General features: G+C 38.3%; 1 long non-coding RNA gene across 1 annotated transcript in view; it reads right to left on the bottom strand.

The window, feature by feature from the left end:
- Positions 1–7,687: 7,687 nt before the first annotated feature.
- The window catches only part of LOC132679080 (uncharacterized), a 44,323-nt gene continuing 38,792 nt past the window's right edge, over positions 7,688–13,218 (bottom strand). Inside the window, exon 3 of the long non-coding RNA XR_009609955.3 lies at positions 7,688–7,977. This is a non-coding gene — a long non-coding RNA (uncharacterized LOC132679080). The remainder of the gene's footprint in view (positions 7,978–13,218) is intronic.

Below are 13,218 nucleotides of genomic sequence, written 5' to 3'. Positions count from 1 at the left end.
CACCCATGTTACACTGCCTTCCCATTAGTGTGTTAAGGATTTGGTGAGTTAAGGGCTACAAGTGTAAGGTAATATGTAGCATGTTGGTGCCCTAGCTAAGATCTTCTTCCCTTCCCTTACCCAGAACATTTTCATATTAACTGAAACACCAGTCCCTACACAACACAACTTCCCTCAAATTTCTCTCAAGGCAAAAGTTGGTCACCCTTGCATAGACTACCCATCTCCTACTTCTTAGAAGGCAAGGTGGGCCTTCACATAGGGTTTTGCTGCCACATCTAGACTGTGGCTCCACCACTTTGAATCACTTTGAAAAACTCCTGGAAGACTCATGCACCAGCTGACAGTCTTCATGCTCCATCTGCCTATCTTCATCCCTGTCATTTCCTGCTACCCAAGCCACACACATGTACTCATTAAAAATGTTAACACCTTACTCCTGGGCATTCTCTGCCCAGATTCCTGTCATCACCTAGATAATTTCAACATCTTCACTGATGATCCATCTAACACTTAAGTTTCATGGTTCTTAGGCTTACTTCCACTTCAGTGCATTGCCTGCATTGACTGCAATTATATACTGCTCAGAATATAAAAAGCAACTACGTTAGAACTTAAAAGTTAACAATAGGAGGGGCGCCTGGGTGGCTCAGTCCGTTGAGCTACCGACCTCAGCTCAGGTCATGATCTCATGGTTTGTGAGTTCGGGCCCCACGTCGGGCTCTGTGCTGACAGCTCAGATCCTGGAGCCTGCTTCAGATTCTGTGTCTCCCTCTCTCTCTGCCCCTCCCCCACTCGCACTCTGTCTCTGTCTCTGTCTCAGAAATAAACATTTAAAAAAAATTTTTAAAGTTAACAATAGGAGGTGAATAGGGGAAGGGAATCAAAATTTGAAGAATGACTCTGTAATGGTTATTATTACATTTCTACTTGAGCGGGCCATGGGGTGCCCAGACTAAACATTATTCCTGGGGGTATCTGTAGAGTGTTTCTGGATGAGTTTAGCATTTGACCTGGTGAACTCAGTAAAGCAGACTGCCCTTCCCAGTGTGTGTGGGCAGCATTCAATCTACTGAGGTCCTGAATAGAACACAGGGCAGAAAAAGGAGGAATCCATGCCCCACCCCTAGTCCCCACCAGTTCCTTCCTCACTGCATAAGCTGGGACATCAGTCTTCTGCTTCCTTGGATTTACACCATTTTCTCCCCTGTTCTCAGACCTTTGAACTTAGATTGAATCATACCACTGGTTTTTTTGGGTCTCCAATTTACAGACAGTACATTATGGGACTTCCCAGCCTTCATAATTGTGTGAGTGAATTCCTCATATTAAATCATATACTTATAGTCTCCTATTGGCCCAATTTTTCTGGACACACCTAACTAATCCAGACTTATATGACAAATTTGTGTTTTCCCTCTTTTGTCTCCAGTGATTGACCTGAGGGCAGCTCTAATGTGAAACTCTGAAGTGGGTAAAGGCAACAATATGTAGAGAAAACCTATCTTCCTGGCCAGAGTCTCATATTAGCCAGAAAATGTAGAGGAAATCTCCTGGGTTTTTTTTTTCTCTCTTTTCTTCTCTTTGCCTTGCCTCAAGAGCATGTTGCCTCAAGAGCTACAACCTAGTGAAATGGGCACCAAAACCCTAAGAGAAAAACCCCATTTTTCTGACCAGAGATACCAAGAAAAGCAGTCCTACAGCACAGAGGTGAGGGAATCCTATTTATTTATTTAGCTATTTTTTTGCCACTTTGCCCCCCCCCCCCAAGGGAAACTGAGTGTTGCAGAAATGTGCAACAGCAGGCTGAATAAAACACCAAAAGAAATCCTCGCTTTCTGGCCAAAGGACCAGATTTGGATTTTCTTATTTTTTGTTTTTCATTTTTTTATTTGAATGCAGTTGAAATACAATGTTATACTAGTTTCAGTGTACAACATAATGATTCAACAAGTTTCCACAATATACTATGCCCACCACAAATGTACCTACCGTCAATCACCATACAACATTATTACAATATAATTATAATGTGCCTTTTATTCCCATGACTTATTCGTTCCCAGACTGGAAGTCTGTATCTCCCTTTACCCACGTTGCTCATTCCTCATTCTCCCTCCCCTTTGGCAACCATCAGGTTGTTCTCTATTTACAGGTTTGATTCTGCTTTTTGTTTCTTTATTATTTTTCTTAAATTCCACAGATGAGTGAAGTCACATGATATTTGTCTTTCTCAGTCTGACTTACTACACATAGCATAATACCCTCTAGGTCCATTCATATTGTCATAAATGGCAAGATCTCATCATTTTTGGCAAGACTGTATAATATTCCACCATACACTTATACCACACCTTTATCCATTCATCTATTAGTGGACACTCAGGTTGCTTTCACATCTTCACTATTGTAAATAATGCTGAAGTACACAGAGGGGTGCATATCTTTTCAAATTAGTGTTTTTGTTTGGGTATATACCCAGTAGTGGAATTATTGGATCATATGGTATTCCTATTTTAAAATTTTTGAGGAACTTCCACAGTGTTTTCCACAGTGGCTGGACCAATTTACATTCCCATCAACAGTGTACAAGAGCTCCTTTTTCTCCACATCTTTGCCAACACTTGTTATTTGTTGTATTTTTGGTTTTAGCCATACTGACAGGTGATATGTCATTGTGTTTTTGATTTGAATTTCCTTGATGATTAGTAATGCTGAGCATCTTTTCATGTAGCTATTTGCCATCTGTATGTCTTCTTTGGAAAGAAGGTCCTCTGCCCATTTTTTAATTGGATTGTTTGGTTTTTTGGTATTGGGTTGTATAAAGTCTTTATATATTTTAGATATTAATCTCTTACTGGATATATCATTTGCAAATATTTTCTCTCATTCGTTAGGTTGTCTTTTTATTTTGTTAATGGTTTCCTTTGCTGTACAAACCCTTTTTATTTTGCTGTAATCTTTTTTTTTCTGGTTTGTGAAATAAACATGATTTATTTGTGACACTAATACCCTCTGACTTCCTCTATGCATTTTAGTAATTGTGATTTGTTCTGTGTTCACAAGTAAATGAAGAAAGTAACTAAACAAGCTGGAGCCCAGAAGCATTCCTTATACAGGTGAGCTGTGTTGGCAGATGAACAGGAATAGATGAACTGAGTGTAGCAGATTGTATTTTCCAAAGACGGCTACCACAGTATCTCCCATCAAATGTGCTCTTCTGCAATGTGATCCTGCCATTTCCCCATCAAGAAGTGAAGTCTCATTACTCTACCTGAGGGTGGCTTTTGTGACCTGCTCTATTTTGCTGTAATCTTAACAGTTCTTTTTTTTTCTTTATTTTTTTTTTTCCTTTTGTTACCCTTACCTTAGAAGACATATCTAGAAAAATGTTGCTGTAGCTGATGTGAGAGAAACTACTGTTGTTTACCTTTCTAGGATTTTTATTACTTAAAGTCTCACATTTAGGTCTTTAATCCATTTTGAATTTATTTTTGTGTGTGGTGTTATAAAGTGATCCAGTTTCATTCTTTTGCATGTAGCTGTCCAGGTTTCCCAATACCATTCGTTAAAGAGACTGTCTTTTCCCCATTGTATATTCTTGCCTCCTTTGTTATAGATTAACTTACCACATAATCATGGGTTTATTTCTGAGCTCTCTATTCTGTTTCATTGATCTATGTGTCTATTTTTGTGCCACTACCATACTATTTTGATTACTTACAGCTTTGTAGTACATCTTGAAATCTGGGATTTTGATACCTCCAGCTATGTTTTTGTCTTTCAAGATTATTTTGGCTATTCAGGGTCTTTTGTGGTCCCATACAAATTTTAGCATTATTTGTTCCAGTTCTGTGAAAAATACTTTTGCTATTTTGATAGGGATTGCATTGAAACCGTATATTGTTATGGGTAATATGGACATTTTAACAATATTAATTCTTCCAATCCATGAGCATGGAATATCTTTCCATTTGTTTGTGTGATCTTCAATTTCATCATTGTTTTTATGGTTTTCATAGTACAGGTCTTTCACCTCTTTGGATAAGTTTATTCCTAGCTATTTTACTCTTTTGGTGCAATTATGAATGGTGTTGTTTTCTTAATTTCTCTTTCTATTACTTCATTATTATTATATGGAAACACTACCAATTTCTGGGTATCAATTCTGTATCCTGCAACTTTACTGAATTCATTTATTACTTCTAGTAGTTTTTGGGGTAAGTTTTAGGGTTTTCTATGTATATTCTTATGCCTTCTGCAAATAGTGACAGTTTAGCTTTTTTACCAATATTGATGACTTTAATTTCTTTTTCTTATATGATTGATATGGCTAGGACTTCTAGTGCTACATTAAATAAAAGTGGCAAGAGTAGATATCCTTATCTTGTTCTTGATCTTAGAGGGAAAGCTCTCAGTTTTTTACATTAAGATGTTAGGTGTGAGCTGTTTAACATAAAAAAAAAGTCTCACAAAATAGTATTTTTGTTATGTTGAGGTATGTCCCCTCTAAGCCTACTTTGTTGAGAATTTTTATCATGAATAGATGTTAAATTTTTTCAGATGCTTTTTCTGCATGTATTGAGATGATCATATGGTTTTTACCTTTGTTTTGTTGATGTGGCATATCATGTTGATTGATTTGAGAATATTGAACCATCCTTGATCCCCTGGAATAAATCCCACTTGATCATTTTAGTGTGTTGTTGAGTGCGGTTTGCTAATGCTTTATTGAAGACTTTAAAGTCTATATTGTTTGATATAGGTATTGCTACCCTGGCTCTGGGGTTTTGTTGTTGTTGTTTACTTTCATTTGCATGGTAAATGTATTTCCATCCCTTCACTTTAAGTATGTGTGTGTCTTTAGGATTGAAGTGATCTCTTGTAGGCAGCATTTAGATGGGTGTTGTTTTTTATCCATCCTGTCACCTTATGTCTTTTGATTGGAGCACTTAGGCCATTTATATTTAAAGTAATTATTGATCTGTATGTACTTATTGAAATTTTGTTCTTTGTTTTCTCATTGTTTTTTGTAGTTTTCTGCTTCTTTCTTCCTTGCTCTCTTTCTTTGTCATAGATGAGTTTCTGTTGTGCTATAATTGGCTTTCTTTCTCTTTATTTTTTGTGTATTTTTGTGTTTTGAGTTTGTTGTTATCGTAAGACTCACATATAACATCCCAAGAATATAACAGTCTGTTAATTTGATGGTCATTTAAGTTCACATTCTAGAAATTTAAAAAGAATAACATTTTTTTACTCCTTCCTCCATATTTTATGTATATGTTGTCATATTTTACATCTTTTTATTCATAATTCTGTAATATCTAATTGCACCTATTTCTTTCCCCTTTAACATTTCTTACATGGCTGATTTAATATTGATAAACTCCTTTATCTTTTGTTTGGGAAACTCTTTATCTCTTTTTCAAATCTTAATGATAATCTTGCTAGGTAGAGTTTTCTTGGTGGTAGGTTTGTCCTTTCAGCACTTTGAAGATATCATGTCACTCTTTCCCACCATGCAAAGTTTCTGCTGAAAATCAGCTTATAGCTTTAGGTGTTTTTTGTTTGCTTTTGTTTTTAATCATAGGTAAATTTTTGCTTCTCTCTTACCACTTTTAAAATTCTTTCTTTATCTTTAAACTTTGACATTTCAATTATTATGTATCATGGTGTGGATCTCCTTGGGTTCATCTTGTTTGGAACTCTGTGCTTCTTGTCCTAGACATCTATTTTTTTTCCCTAGTTAAGGAAAGTTTTCAGTTATTATTTCTTCAAATAATTTTTCTACCCCTTTCTCCTTCTTTTGGAATCCCTATAATGTGAATTTTTGCTCACTTGATATTTCCAAGGGATCCCTTAACCTATCCTCATTTTTTTAAAAATTATTTTCTTTTTGCTATTCATCTTGGTGCTTTCCATTAGTCTGTCTTCCAGATCACTGATATGTCCTTCTGCATACCCTAGTGTACTGCTGATTCCCTGTAGTGTGTTTTTTATTTCAGTTATTGTATTCTTCAACTCTGATTTATTCTTTTTTATATTTTCAGTTTCTTTATTAAAGGTCTCACTTAGTTCTTCCCCTTTTCTCTGCAACCCAGCGAGCATCTGTTTTAGTTTTTTTCTGGGATTTTTTTCTAATTCCTTCTTTTAGAGCATATTTCTCTGCCTCCCATTTTGCTTGGCTTTCTGTATTTGTTTCTATAGATTAGGCAGAGCAGCTACTTCTCCTAAACTTGAAGGAATGGTCTTGTATATGGTTGTCCCCTGTGTAGACTGTGTGTGGCAGTTGGTGACTTTTGCTGGCTGGCTGAAGCCGTGACTGGCCTGGACTGGGGATCCTGGGGCTCTCTACATGTCAGGTGCCCTGTCAGGATAGCTAAAGCTGAAGTGAGTGCAGGCTGGGGTGTCCTGGGATTCTGTGTATTGAGGATACCCTGGCAGGACAGCTGAAGCTGAAATGGATGCAAGTTGATGTGTCCTGGGGAGCTCTGTACAAGGGGGTGCCCTGGCAGAGTGGCTGGAACCAAAGCAGTCTATGGGTCAGGAGGTCCTTGAGCTCTCTACACAGAGGGTGCCTGGGCAGGATAGCTGAAACTAAAGTGGGTACCAGCTGAAGGGACTTGGAGCTCTACATGCAGTGGACACCTTGACAAGATATTTGAAGCTGAAGTGGATGTAAACTAGGGTATGCCAGGACTCTCCACCCAGAGAATGCCCTGAAGGGGCAGCAGGAGCTGAGGTGGGGTACAGTCCAGAAATGGATCTTTTACATGCTTGTTGCTCTTTGAAACTGCAATTTTTTAAAGAAAAAAGAAAAAAAAGCATGGCTTGTGTGTGTGTGTGTGTGTCCTAGTGCAATTGGCACTGGTGTGCATTGTGGGCCTGGGGCTTACTGAGGCTGCAGGCCAGCTACAGAAACTGGATCCTGCTCTGGTCCGTGCTTTTAAGGCAGATGGAAAACGTGGGGCCTGAGTGGTTCAGTCAATTGAGTGGCTGGCTTTGGCTCAGGTCATAATCTCATGATCTCGCAGTTCATGAGTTTGAGACCCACATCAGGCTCACTGCTGTCAGTGTGGAGCCCTCTCTGGATTCTCTGTCCCCCTCTCTCTGCCCCTGCTCTGCTTGTGCTCTCTGTGTCTCAAAAATAAATAAACATTAACAAAAATGGTGGATAAAAACATGTAAACCTGTCATTCTCCAGTCCCTGTGACCCAGAGAGTGCTCCCATGGCTCCTCTGTTGTTGTTGGCAGAATTCTAGTCCTCTCTTTTAAACGCCAGTTGCTCTTTTTAAACTGCAGCTTTTTTTTTTTTTTTTCTGTGCCCAAGGACAGAGGAGTCTGTTCCTGGTCTCTCAGTACTATCTCTCCCCACTTCCCTTGGCAACATTAGGGGTGAGGGTTCCCTTTGTTACTGTCTGTTTCTCTTGCTGTTGTCTTTTGATATTCTATATTTTGTTGGGCAGAAGCTGTTCAGTCAGTCCTCAGTTCTTCAGGAGTAATTGTTCTATCAATAGGTATAATCCTGAGGGAGCTGGACAAACTGGAAGTACAGCTCCTGGCTGGCTCACCAAATATGTAGCCAGGGAGTTAGGGTGCAAGAGCACCTAGCTCCAGGGGACCCAAGAAGACCAGGTTTGTCTACTCACCACTGACAAAATCCAAAGGCAGAGGAACTAGTGGAGATGAAACAAAGAGGGAATTTATTCAGTGAGGCCAACACCAGGAAGATAGCAGACTAACATCAAAGACTGTCTCTAAAGTACCAAAAATACTTCCAGGAATATGTAAAGAAAATGTGGGACAAAGGTGGGTGGGTACATGCAGGTGGTCAGTAAAGGTCAGGTTGGTCATTGTCTTGGAGTTGATGGTGGAGTCTTATTGGCTCAGGGCAGTCCTTATTGCTTGAGGGGTAGTTTCAGTTCCCGGCAGGCGTTGCTTTGCCCTCAGGGTCTTTGGCCTTAATTAAGAAACAAACTGGAAAGAAGAACTTAATCAACTAGAAAGTTAAGGTCAATATGGAGGTAGTTGAAGTCCTCTTTCGCCTAGGAGGAGGTGAGTTCAAGGTCTTCCTATACTACCACCTTGGACTGGAGCTAGAATAGGATCCCTTTGAATGTGGAAAGTTTGGGAGAAATCCAAGAAAGGAGAGAATCAAAGAAGGGAATCTCCCAATTCTGTGTGCAAATTGTCATAAATACCAGTACCTCCCCTGAGCACAAGAATGGCATGGACAGAAAAGGCATAAAAAAGGCTTTCAGATTGGGAAAAAAAAAAGAAAGAAAACTATCTCAACTCTTTTATTTTTTTAATTTTTATTTTAGAAAGAAAGAGTGAGCAAAGAGGGTGAGAGAGAGAGAGAGAAAGAGAGAGAGGGAGAGGGAATCTTAAGCAGGCTCCATGCTTAGCACAGAGCCCAACACGGGACATGATCCCATGACCCTGGGATCATGACCTAAGCTGAAACCAAGAGTCAGACACTCAACTGATTGAGCCACCCAGGCACCCTGAAAACTATCTCAACTCTTAAATGATATAATTATCAACATCAAAAGAATCCTAAGGAGTATACATCAATTTTCTAGAACTCATAAATAATTTATAAACACCAGAATACTAGGTCAATATATAAAAATCAGTTTTATTTTTATACATTAGCAATGAACAATTAGAATATGAAAAAATTTTTAAGTACCATTCAAAATCATACCAAAAATTGAAATACTTAGATTTAAATCTAACAAAACGTGTACAGGATCTGTATGCTGAAAGCTACAGAAGGCTGATTGGAGAAATAAAGGAAGATATAAATAAATAGAAAGATATGTCATGTCTATCCATGGAAGCCTCAGAATTGTTAAGATGTCAATTCTCAACTTAATCTATAGATTCAACATAATCCCAATCAAAATTCCAGAATTTTTTGTAAATATCAACAAGCTGATTCTAAAATGTGTATGAAAAGACAAAGGAACTAGAACAGCCAAACAGCTTTGAAAAAGAACAAAGCTGGAGAACTCACTTTACCCCATTTTAAGACTTACTATAAACCTACAGTAATCAAGGCAGTGTGGTATTGAAGAAAGATGGACACATAGGTCAAGGAGACATAGCAGAGAATCCAGAAATTGAGGCTATACACGAGCATAGTCAACCAATTTCTGACAATGACACATAGCCAATCTAACGGTAAAGGGGATATAGTCTTTCATCAAATGTTACTGGAACAATTAAATATTCATAGGCAAAATAAATAAATAAGTAAGCCTTGACCTAAGTTCATAACTTGTATAAAAATTAACTCAAATGGATTGTGGATGTAAATGTAAAAGTGTAAAACTATAAAGCTTTTATAAGAAAAAAGGAGGAAATCTTCAGAAAGTAAAGTTAGGCAAACAGTTCTTAGACATGACATGAGAAAGCATGATCCATACATTTTTTTAAAATAGTAGTTTGGGCCTCAACAAAATTAAAAGTCTCTGCTCTGCAAATGACACTGTTAAGAGAATGAAAAGGCAAGGTACAAAATGGGAGAAAATATTCGCAAATCACGTATGCATCAAGAATATACTAAGAATTCTCGAAATGCTAAAAAAACAAACAATCCAAATAGAAAATGGGCAAGAGCTGAACTGGCCCTTCACCAAAGAAAAGGTACAGATGGTAAGTAAGCATGTGAAAGATTGCTTAGTAGCATTAGTCATTACGGAAATGCAAGTCAAACTACAACTTTACACCCACAAGGAAGGATATAATAAAGTAAGACAAATAATAACAAGCAAAGAGGTGGAGAATTTAGAACCCTCATGTATTGCTGGTGGAAATACATTGCTGCTTTGGAAAAGTTTGGCAGGTCTTTAAATAGTTTAACATAGAGCTACCCTATGACCCAGCATTTCCACTCCTAGGTATATACCCAAGAAAAACGAAAACGTATGTCCACGCAAAAACTTGTACACAAATGTTCATAGCAACATTACTCATAATAGCTAAAAAGTAGAAATAAACCACAAATGCGCGTTGCTGGCGAATAGATAAACAAAATGTAGTATATCCATAAAATGGAACATTAGTTGGCAGCAAAAGGAAATAAAGTACTCATATGTGTTACAACATGGAAGAAGTTTGAAATCATAATACTGAGTGAAGAAGCAAGTCACATATTGCATGGTTCTATTGATATGAAACACCTAGAACAGGAAAATCCATAGAAAGAGAAGAAATTAATTGTTTCCTAGGGCTGGGAGGAGGGGTGAATGGGCAGTGACTGCTTAATGGGAACAGGACTACCTCTTAGGTGATAAAATATCTTGGAAGTAGACAGAGGTGATGGTTGCACATGACTGTGAATGTACTAAATGCCACTGAATCTGACACTTTAAAATGGTTAATGGTTAATTTTATGTTATGTAAATTTTACCTTGATTTAAAAAAAAAAAAAACCTGAAATCTAGGGCCAATCATCTTAACTGCGCTCTCATGAGCACTCATAGTTCATTTACACTTTTTGTCTTCTGCTCCACTGGCTCTTACAATTTCCTGACCGTGGATTAGCCTATCCACTGATGAAACCCTGGTGGTTCTTTGTCAATCTTTGTGAGACCCTTACCAATACCAGTTGCAGAAGTTGTTTCAAACTTTTACTGCCCTTCTAAGCTGTAACCATACCCTTCCTCCCAGATGGTGTTCATCTTATACATGCAGAGTAAGTAAATAGGGGGAGCTCAATAATCCACTGAGTAGATGAATGAGCACTCTACTCTCCTACATGTCACTACCACCACTAGCAATATCTGTATCCTTTGCTCCCTTTCCTCTTGTTCTAAAAAGGAAGTATTTCTCAATACGCCTCCTTCCCAAACTAGCCTGCCTGTCAACTTCCATGCTTCTTAATGCCCCCAGGAGGAGCCCAGATTCCTTATGGGACATTTCCAGCCTCAGTTTCCCTCATCTCCTGTCACAGGGATTGTTCTCCCTACACCCTCACCCATCACTGCCCTTTCTTCTACCTTGACTTGTATACTCAGAGTCAGCCTTTAATACCTACCTCAATGCCCATGAAGTCTTCCCCAATACCTTTAGCTAAATCCCTACCACAGGATTTGACATTGATTGGGAGGTTATTGGTAACAAGCAAAAACCATCAGGAAACTTCAGGAAGACAGACTCAGTGCAATAAGTTACTACATTTTCACTCTCACTCATGAGTGGATGGTGGAGTCTTCCAGAAGCTACACAGACTGAATGGAGATGCAGATATGAGAATCCAGCTATCTTTTATTAAATCAATCATTAAAGAGATTAGCACAAATGTAAAACAATGCTCATCTTCTCACTGATTTCTTTTGGAAAATATTGTTATTTTTCATAAAAATATGTTATTTGTATTAACATATATTGATTTTATTGCTATTTTTAAATGATTTAAATATTTTTGAAATTTCTTGATTTTAATTTCTAATAAACATCAATACATATGATGCACATAAACAAAAGTTCTTTGGGGTCCTTAATAATTTAGTACAAAGTGGGTTCTGGACCAAAACTATTGAGAACCTCTCTATTCTAGGATTGCTAAACAGAGCTGTGGGCCTGCATGAAGCTGAGTATTGCATATGTGCAATGGAGCTGGTTACTTGCTTTTCTTCAACAGCGTCTATTGGTTTTGGAACAGGAGGCGGAACAAGGAAAATGTACTTTTGAGTTGATCCACTACTGAGGTTTGGCAGAGTTACTATGGGCAGACTGGGTCAGGCTGTCTTGTTCTTCTAGATAAGGTGGATAAATCCTGTCATCTTAATAAATTATTCCTCACATTTTGCAAGAATTGGGAAGATTAAGAGGTTCCTTAACCCTGAATTTCCTTTCCTTCACAAATCCCTTTTGAATCATTTTAATCTGGTTAATTATGCACTTAGAGCAGTTTTTCCAGCTTCTTATGGTCTAGCTGTTATGTTCAGTGACATAAACAAATACCATCTATTCAATTTCATTGTTTGATCTGTCTCTGAGGATGTACTCTGAGGGGGTTACTTCAAGTAATGGAGTCTGTTAAATTATGTACCCAGTTGCTCTGACTGGATTATAAATTTCCATACAGCGTGGATATTCAATAAAGGATTCCTAAAGGAGATGGGCTGTTGATGATGATTATGACAACAGTGATGTTGATTCATTGATTCATTCAACAAATATGTTTTGAGCATTTAGAATGAGATGACACAGTCTAGACAATGAGGATTCAGCAGCAAACAAAAGGAGTGAAGATCCCTGTGCTCTTAGTGCTTAATAGTCCAGTGGGGGAGACTGACAAAGATAATGGAAATAGAAACTATGGTAGATAATAACAAATGCTAGAGGGAAAAAGGTAAACAAATCTTGGAGACGATATAAGAATCGGGGTTAAGTGTGTGAAATACTAGATAGGGTGACCAGAGAGGGTCTTACTGAAAAGGTGACATTTGAATAAAGACCTCAAGGAAGTGAGGGAACTACATGGTGACAGGAAAGTGATCTAGGCAGAAGGAGCCACAAATTCCCAAAGGCAGGAGAGTAAACTTGTGTACTGATGGGAAGCAAGGAGGCCAGTGTAGCCAGAGAAAAGGAGGAGGAGAAGAAGAAGGAGGAAGAAAAAGGTGGGGGCTAGGGGTTAAGTAGACAAAAGAAGAGGACGAGGGAGAGAAGGATGCCAGCAATAGACAAGGTGCACAAAAATTTGCTCATGCCAGCTCCTCCCCCTCATATTACCTGCTGTAGTTCTTTTTCCTTTTTAATTGAGATACAATTGACAGTCCTTACCCTGTTTTCTACACCTTGCAAAGCTCATTCTTTGCACGTAATGGAAGCAAGAAAATGGAAAACCCTAAATGATCAACAGTAGTGTTTAAATAAGTTATGGCATGCTATGTAACCTTTAAAATTCATAGCCCTGCAGAACATTTATGACTTAGCAAAATGCTTATACAACTAGATGACAAAAGGGATTCAAAGCTATGTAGCTAATTTTGTTTAAATGCATGTACATATACCTCTTCCCAGAGGATTATACCACAGTGTTAGAAGTGCTTACCTCCAAGTGGGGTGGCTCAGTGGGTTAAGCATCTGGCTCTTGATTCTGGCTTAGGTCATGATTTCACAGCTTGTGGGCTCAAGACCCATGTTGGGCTCTGCACTGACAGCATGGAGCCTGCTTATGATTCTCTTTCTTTCTCTCTCTCT

The sequence above is a fragment of the Panthera onca genome, chromosome A2 (assembly GCF_046562875.1).
Source record: "Panthera onca isolate mPanOnc1 chromosome A2, mPanOnc1 haplotype 2, whole genome shotgun sequence".
Classification (NCBI taxonomy): domain Eukaryota; kingdom Metazoa; phylum Chordata; class Mammalia; order Carnivora; family Felidae; genus Panthera; species Panthera onca.
This window is presented reverse-complemented; position numbering and strand designations above follow the sequence as displayed.